The sequence below is a fragment of the Scylla paramamosain genome, chromosome 31, assembly GCF_035594125.1.
Source record: "Scylla paramamosain isolate STU-SP2022 chromosome 31, ASM3559412v1, whole genome shotgun sequence".
In the NCBI taxonomy this organism is placed as follows: Eukaryota; Metazoa; Arthropoda; class Malacostraca; order Decapoda; family Portunidae; genus Scylla; species Scylla paramamosain.
In genome coordinates this window covers 14,871,500-14,878,999 of record NC_087181.1, presented here as the reverse complement: position 1 = coordinate 14,878,999, position 7,500 = coordinate 14,871,500, and the positions used below count along the sequence as shown (strand labels likewise).

General features: G+C 38.1%; 1 protein-coding gene across 1 annotated transcript in view; it reads right to left on the bottom strand.

Annotated features, from left to right (window-relative positions):
• Positions 1 to 7,107, bottom strand: part of LOC135088696 (solute carrier family 4 member 11-like) — a 204,083-nt gene extending 196,976 nt beyond the window's left edge. Inside the window, exon 1 of the mRNA XM_063983653.1 lies at positions 6,617 to 7,107. The gene's annotated coding sequence lies outside the window, so the exon portion shown is untranslated. The remainder of the gene's footprint in view (positions 1 to 6,616) is intronic.
• Between the last annotated feature and the right edge of the window lie 393 nt (positions 7,108 to 7,500).

The following is a 7,500-nucleotide window of genomic DNA, read 5'->3' as shown; positions in this document are numbered from 1 at the left end:
GTAAAGGGACGAAAAACTAAGAAATTTGAGAAAGTAAGCGAATAAGGGAAAGTAAACGAAAAAGTGAGGAAAGGAAAGGAAGAAGTAATTAAAGAAGAGTGTTAATGAAAGAAATAGAAGAGTAATAAGTGGAAGAGAAGCGTCACGTTAGGAGTGCTCGAGATTTGAATGGTGAGGAGAAAAAAATAATAAGTAAGGAAAAAAGTAACATAAGGAAGGAAGAAAGGACGAATGAATGGATGGATGGAAGAAAATGAAGAAAAAAACAAGAAAGAGAAGATGAAATAAAACGAAATATTAAAAAAAGAAGAAAGAAAAAGTAAAGGAATGAAAAAATATTAAAAAGACAAAGAAACGAAAAAAGTTGGAAGAAAAGAGTAAAGAACAACATAAAAAAATATATATATATATGTAAGAATAAGGAGGTAAGAAAATTAAACCCAAGTAAAAACATTAACAATCAAAAGAATAAGGAAAGAAAAGAGACCTCAAGCCACTCATTAATACACAACTTATATTCATTCACATTCGCTTATAATTTTCAAAGGAACAGAAAAAGAAAAAAAAGAAAAGAAAAGAAGTAAATATTATTGACTTGCCACGCCTTGAACGAAACTTATTTACTCTCTCTCTCTCTCTCTCTCTCTCTCTCTCTCTCTCTCTCTCTCTCTCTCTCTCTCTCTCTCTCTCTCTCTATGACCTCAAACTCTCATGACCTCATTTCTCGAGCAATTTGACCTCACGATTAAGCTTCCCAGTAATATCCATCATTAGTCGACTCTCTCACACACACACACACACACACACACACACACACACACACACACACACACACACACACACACACACACACACACAAGGAAACCAATATACACATAATTCTAATGAGGAAGAAAGTGTTTGATAACGATGATTGTGGTATTGGTGGTGGTGGTGGTTGTGGTGGTGGTGGTGAGTGTAATAATAATAATAATAATAATAATAATAATAATAATAATAATAATAATAATAATAATAATAATAATAATAATAATAATAATAATAAGTAATGATTGTAATTGAATTTGGTGTCACTCTGCGTTCATTCAATTTAAGTATTGATATGAAAGAAAGGAAGGGAGAAAGGAGGATAGAAAGAGAAAGCAAGCAGGAAGGAAAGAAAGGAAAGAATGTAAGAAAAAAGGAAAAAAAGAAAAGAAAGGAAAAAAACGAAGAAAGAAGGAAGATAAGAAAAAATCAAGAAAAGAGAAAAAAACAAACAAGAATGAAACAAACAAACAAACAAACAAACAAAAGAAAGATAGAAAGAAAAGACAGACAGAAGAAACAAAAAAACAAAGAAAAAGAAAAGAAGAACAAGAGAAAAGAAGAAAACCAAACAAGAAAAAGTAAACCAAGAAAAAAAGCAAGAAATAAACCATTACCATTCGGAACATCACTATACTGATTATCAACACTACTATTACTATTACGAACACAACTACCACTATCACAATAAATATCTCGATAAAATACCACCACCATTGTGACACCATTATCAATACCATTATCTGATTTTTTTTTATTTAATGGAGATTCTGGTTAAAGGAAAAAAGGATAGGAAAAAAAAGCCACTTGGAAAAAAAATAAGAAAAAAGAAATAGAAGATAAAAAGGGTAGAAAAAAGGGTTGTTTTGGTGAAAGGGTTAAAAAATGGAAGTGTAGAGGTAGAAGACAATTATTACTACTATTACTACTATCCTGATTGTCAGTACTACCATTAGAAACCATTGCTACTACTACTACCACTACTACTACTACTACTACTACTATTACTACTACTCTAATTACCAATACCACCACAACCACTCGTATCACCATTATTACAACCGCTATTCTGAATATTACTACTACTACTACTACTACTACTACTACTTCTGTTAAAGGCAGTATCATGATTTTATATATAGGAACGGTTCTGGCCAAAAGCTAAGTAAACAAATACATAAATAAATAAATAAATAACTTAGAAAATAAAAGGCTCAGTGAGAAACACCTTTACTATAACTACTGCTACTACTAAACTACCCTGATTATCAATACTATTACTACTACTACAACTATTACTATCGCGAGCACAGGTGAATCGTACGCCCGGCAGGTGAGGAATATTGTTTATGCCTTGTTCCCTCGTGGGCCAATCAGCTTCCAGTATCGCCGTGATGACAGACCCCGCCTCAGGTTTCTTGTTATTTTCATTCCTACCCCCTCTCTCTCTCTCTCTCTCTCTCTCTCTCTCTCTCTCTCTCTCTCTCTCTCTCTCTCTCTCTCTCTCTCTCTCTGATTCCTACTCTATCTTTTTTTTTCGTTATTTTTTGGGGGGCATTCTCTCTCTCTCTCTCTCTCTCTCTCTCTCTCTCTCTCTCTCTCTCTCTCTCTCTCTCTCTCTCTCTCTCTCTCTCTCTCTCTCTCTCTCTCTCTCTCTCTCCCCTCCCCCCACAGGCGACCAAGTTTTTGCATAAAATGTAACAAGAAGGATCGGACAAACGCACACATACATACATACATACATACATACATACATACATAGATAAATACGAGTATATACATACATACATATATAAACACATACACAGGTAGGGAAAAATGAGAGAGAGAGAGAGAGAGAGAGAGAGAGAGAGAGAGAGAGAGAGAGAGAGAGAGAGAGAGAGAGAGAGAGAGAGAGAGAGAGAGAGAGAGAGACATTATGTTTTGATCAGAAATCTCCATCTGTTATAACTTAGGGATTGTGTTTTCCATCCATTGTCCCTAGAGAGAGAGAGAGAGAGAGAGAGAGAGAGAGAGAGAGAGAGAGAGAGAGAGAGAGAGAGAGAGAGAGAGAGAGAGAGAGAGAGAGAGAGAGAGAGAGAGAGAGAGAGAGAGAGAGAGAGAGAGAGAGAGAGAGAGAGAGAGAGAGAGAGAGAGATTTAAACAGACATAAACAAACAGGTAAAAAAGAAAGCTGGAGACAAACAAACATTCAGTCAAACGAACAAAAACACTAAGACAGAAAATCACACACACACACACACACACACACACACACACACACACACACACACACACACACACACACACACACACACACACACACACACACGCTACCCGAACCCCAAAAGCACCAAAAGATTTCAAGGGAACACTATACAAAACAAAACACTAGAAAACTAAGTAAAGAAGCGCTGAGAGAGAGAGAGAGAGAGAGAGAGAGAGAGAGAGAGAGAGAGAGAGAGAGAGAGAGAGAGAGAGAGAGAGAGAGAGAGAGAGGGAGGGAGGGAGGAAGGGAGAGAGCGCTTTCCAGTCCTTCCGCTGACTCAATGTATATCTGTCTTGAAGTGCTTGTGTTTCCGCGCCGCCACGATAGCAACACCACCTGACCAGACCAAGGGTGAGACTAACCTGAGACCAGACTTAAACCTAAATAAGAAAAAAAGTATATAGATAAATAAGAAAAAAGATGATGTGGGTTAACAATACAAAAAAATTAAGTACAAATAAAGAAAAAGACATGAATTCAAATAAAAAAAGAGGTAGATTAGCGCTTGACAAAGGAGATAATGGTAAGAAACACGCAAGGCAGGAAGTCAAATACGTGAAAGATATGGAACGCGTCCCTTTAAACTAGAAGACACACACACAACGTAATAATACCGTGACTCCGCCTGCACTTTACAGAATAGGAAATGTGGCAGGTGTTATCCGTAGACTTATTGCGTGAGGCGGAGGGTGAAGGCAAGTTAGGGGGCTTATGTTGTGGGGCTGAGGAGCAAATATCAAGGGTAAGGAAGTTAAGAGCTTATGTTATACCTGCATGTGGCCTCAGCGTTCATCTCCGTCTCCTTCTTTGAGCCTGTGGTGGATAATATCTGTGGTGGATGGACTTCGCTAGCAGAACATTAAAAACTCCATTGATATACTCATGTTACGTAAGAATAAAGTTTTCGTATATCTGTGTTTCGAATCCCTTGACAGTACTACATGTTACTGAGGAAGAGAAATGAGTCTAGTATTCTTAAACGCTCGGTTCTTTCATCTGGACTATTTTTAAAGACTGCAGTGAATAGTCAGGTTCTAATGCTTGTTTTTGCTATTGATAATGTAGAATTCTTTATTTCTTTCTTTCTTTATTTATTTATTATTGTTATTTTTTTTTATGCAATAAGGTTACTGGTCAAGAGCAACAAAATTATGAGGGAAAGAAAAAGGCCCATTTAACGACCAGTTCCCAAAAGACTAACGAATAAAAAAGACAGATGACGGAGGATAAGTGTCTTGAAACCTCTTGTTAAGCTACCACTACGTTCATGGCAGCAGCACCACTGAAAATCCATTCTTATCAAACTATTACTAGAATCACGAGAATGCCCTTGAAAACCTGACTTCCATTTACCACTACGGTCACGAGAACACCCTTGGAAACCCACGTCACTTCCACCACCGCCTGTTAAATGTTAGAGGCAAGGCACGGACAAGTTTACGAGTAGAGTTGAGTGATGCGTGATAAACTAGAGGTAGAAACTGAAGGGAGAACAGCTATATTTGCATGAATGGAAAATAAATAAATAGATAAATATAAAAAGAAAGATTGGGAAAAGGGATGCAGATTTAATAAGGAAAAGTTGTGATAAATGATGCTTAAGAGAAGAAAGTAAGGTAAACAGAAGGAAGACTTAATGAAAGATGAGATAGAAGATAAAATACACAAAGGGAGGAACAAGGAATGACACACGAGATAAGACGAGTGATCGAAATAAAGGAAGAAGAATGAAGGAATAGAAAAAAATACAAGACAGATGATAGATATGAAAGAGCGAAGAACAAAGGGTAAAAGAATGGTAGATGAAAAATATACAAATAAAAGGAGGAATAAGAAAATAAATTAGAGATGAAATAAAGAAAATGGAGGAGGAATAATACACACACACACACACACACACACACACACACACACACACACACACACACACACACACACACACACACACACACACACACACACTCTCTCTCTCTCTCTCTCTCTCTCTCTCTCGGCATTGTAAGTGGCTGAAATCACGCGACAGAAATAAAAGCAGACTACTGTGCCTTGAAAAATTAGCCATTTGTCACTAGACATGTTTACTGAGCGAGAGAGAGAGAGAGAGAGAGAGAGAGAGAGAGAGAGAGAGAGAGAGAGAGAGAGAGAGAATGGGAAGAAGAGGATGTGTAAGTCAATCTCTCTCTCTCTCTCTCTCTCTCTCTCTCTCTCTCTCTCTCTCTCTCTCTCTCTCTCTCTCTCTCTCTCTCTCTCTCTCTCTCATTACACCACAAAGCATCTCAGCGTTAATGAAGAAAACATCCTACGCATCTCTCTCTCTCTCTCTCTCTCTCTCTCTCTCTCTCTCTCTCTCTCTCTCTCTCTCTCTCTCTCTCTCTCTCTCTCTCACACACACACACACACACACACACACACCTTAATTTTCCTACAGGTGTGTTTGAGAAACCCTGTAGAGCCTCAAAGATCTGTATCTCACGCTCTCTCTCTCTCTCTCTCTCTCTCTCTCTCTCTCTCTCTCTCTCTCTCTCTCTCTCTCTCTCTCTCTCTCTCTTGACAAACAAAATTAATGACACTCTAATGGATCTTTTAATATTCGCTCTTTGAACTTTCAAAACACGTGAAAAATAGTGAAAATAATGAAAATAATAATGAAAAGAAAAGAAAACACCAAACAACAAGGTATAAATAAATAAATGGAAGAAATCCACCGCATAGCAACACAATACTGATGATGATAATAATAATAATAACATAGGTAAGGTGAGGCGTGTGTGCGTGTGTGTGTGCTCGCTAAACTACGCGTTGGCTGGGGGGGTTTAAATCCGTATCATTGTGGCTTTTAACAGTGTAATGGCTAAGGAGAGTAAATTAAATTAATAAGTGAATGGATAAATAGATAGATAGATAGATAAATAAATAAATAAATAAATAAATAATAGAAAAAAACACTGGAAAAATGCGCGTTGCGTCGGCGTTGAAATCCGTATCATTCGTGGCTTTGAAGAATGTAATAGGTCGAAGAAGTAAATAAAGCAAATTAAAAAATAAACAAATGATTAAATAAAATAAAAAAAATATATAAAACTTAAAAAAAAAGTAAAATAAACGCAGTAACACACTCGGTTCGGTGCAGTTCACGGATTTAAACCAACCAATAATTTTCAAATAAATAGGTAAATAAATAAAATGAATAAAGAAGTAAATGAATAAAATAAATAAATATATAAATAAAAGTATAAAAAAAACAAGCAATGATCCACAATAAGACCCAAACTTACACCAGTTCATTGTGGTTCATGAACTTATAAATTCAACCAATAATTATAAGAAAATAATCATAAATAAATAAGTAAAAACACAGATAAGAATGAAAAAAAAAAACACGCAACAAACCACAATAACAGCAAAACTAACACCGGTTCACAGCATTTCACGAACACCCCTCAAAAAAAATTAAATAAAAAATCACGCAACACAAGAGTGAACCGAACACTTACTGAACCAAACACAAAACACGAACCAGACTCGACGCGTTTCACGGATTCACGGGTATAACTGGTTCACCTTCACACCAAGACGAGAAGCTCAAGTGAGACGAGTGAGACGAGGCGAGGAAGACGAGACGAGGAAGACAAGTGGTAAGACAGGCAGGCAGATCTTGTTGGCGCGATGGTAGTGGTGGTGGTAGTTGAGGTGAGGGTGGTCACTGGCCAACTGACTGAGGAGCGATGCCCATCTCAGTGGACGCCTTGGAGGATCCGAAGTGGGAGGGACTTGACGAGGAGGAGGAGGAGGAGGAGGAGGAGGAGGAAGAAATTGAGGTTATGATAGGAAGGGACCTGGAGGAGGAGGAGGAGGAGAAAAGAGGATAGACGGAGGAAGGAATGGGGTTGTGATAGAGAGGAACTTGGAGGCAGAAGACAAAGGATGGGGGAAGAAATGGAAGAGAGAATAGAAGGGAGGAATGGAGGGAAGGTTTGTGAGAGGTATGGAAGGAGAGAGAGAGAGTAGAGAAAAGAAGACAAGGAATTGAGAGAGGTAAAGACGGAGAATGACAGAAGGAATGAGAGAAGAGCGAAGGAAGAAAGGGGACAGGAGGGAGGAGGATGAAAGAAGACAGGGAGGAGTTTGTGAGAAGGAGAGGGAGAGAGAGGGAGAGGGAGGGAACCTGCAGCGACGTGAGAGGGAAGACTGACGGGAAGAAAGTTCTGGATGACGTGAAAACAGGATATGTACCTCTAACCTTCACTATTCTATTGTAACCAGGAGTATAAGTAGTAGTAGTAATAGTATAAGTAGTAATAGTAACAGTAGTATATGTCAGGGTCCCAGAGGTCTAGCATACAGAGTCCCTTCCGTGTTTTTTTTTTCAGTATCAGGGGAGGTAATGAAAACGGGGAAGGGAGGAGAGGAGGGGAGGAGGACAAGGACATTCTTCCCTCCCCCCA